Genomic DNA, 1053 nt, shown 5'->3' on the forward strand with positions numbered 1-1053 from the left:
TTCTTGGCCTCCATGACGACCATGGACTTGACCCAATTAGTTCATGCACCCACTCACACGGGAGGACATACACTGGATCTAATTTTTGTCTCTGGCCAGTGGCAGAATGATCTGGAAATGGGGGAGATAATTATAGAGCCCTTGTCATGGTCAGATCATGCACTCCTTAGGATGGACTTCCGGACCGCTTCCCCTCGCCACAGGGAGACGGAACCGCCTAGATGGTTCCGTCCCAGGCTCCTGATGGACCCGGAGAGGTTTCTGACGGAGCTTGGGCCATATCCGGAGGAGCTAGGTCACGACTCGGCGGAAGATCAGGCTGCGGCCTGGGAGGTGGCCGCAGCCGCAGCACTGGACCGAGTCATGCCGCTGCGGCCTCTGACCCGACGTAGATCTCAACTAGCTCCTTGGTTCACCGAGGAGCTGAGAGAGATGAAACGCCGGAAAAGACGCCTAGAGAGCAGTTGGAGGGCTACCCGAACTGAATCCAACCGAACACAGGTAAGGATACATGTTAGATCCTACCTTGTGGCAATGAGAGTGGCGAGATCTAATTACTACTCCACCCTCATTGCGTCATCAGATAACCGCCCGGCCTCCCTCTTCAGGGTGACCCGCTCCCTCCTTCAATTGAGGGGGGGACCCCCTGGTGGAGAAGGCTGAGGAGTTTGCACAATATCTGCATGACAAAGTCGCTCGGATCCGAGAGGGTCTGGACTCCGACTGGGTGGCCCCGGGGGAGGTGGCAGGAGCAGGTCTTGAGACTATTATATGGGAGGAGTTTGACTCTGTGGCTCCCGAGGACGTGGACAGGATCCTGGGGAGGCTGAATGCAACCACATGTTTATTGGATACGTGTCCCTCCTGGCTGGTACTGGCGGCTCGGGAGGGTACACGAGCCTGGCTCCAGGGAATTATAAACGCTTCTCTACGGGAGGGTGCCTTCCCCGCGGTCCTAAAGGAGGCGGTGGTGAGGCCCCTCCTTAAGAAGCCTTCCCTGGATCCAGATGTATTGGCTAACTATCGCCCAGTCTCCAACCTGCGCTTTGTGGC

The 1053-nt window shown here is 57.1% G+C and overlaps 1 protein-coding gene across 1 annotated transcript in view; it reads right to left on the reverse strand.

The window, feature by feature from the left end:
* Positions 1 to 1053, reverse strand: part of LOC107289509 (vomeronasal type-2 receptor 26-like) — a 15773-nt gene that overhangs the window by 3477 nt on the left and 11243 nt on the right. The gene's annotated exons all lie outside the window — the stretch shown is intronic.

The sequence above is a fragment of the Protobothrops mucrosquamatus genome, unplaced genomic scaffold (genome assembly GCF_001527695.2).
Source record: "Protobothrops mucrosquamatus isolate PMUCROS unplaced genomic scaffold, P.Mucros_1.0 scaffold711, whole genome shotgun sequence".
Lineage (NCBI taxonomy): Eukaryota > Metazoa > Chordata > Lepidosauria > Squamata > Viperidae > Protobothrops > Protobothrops mucrosquamatus.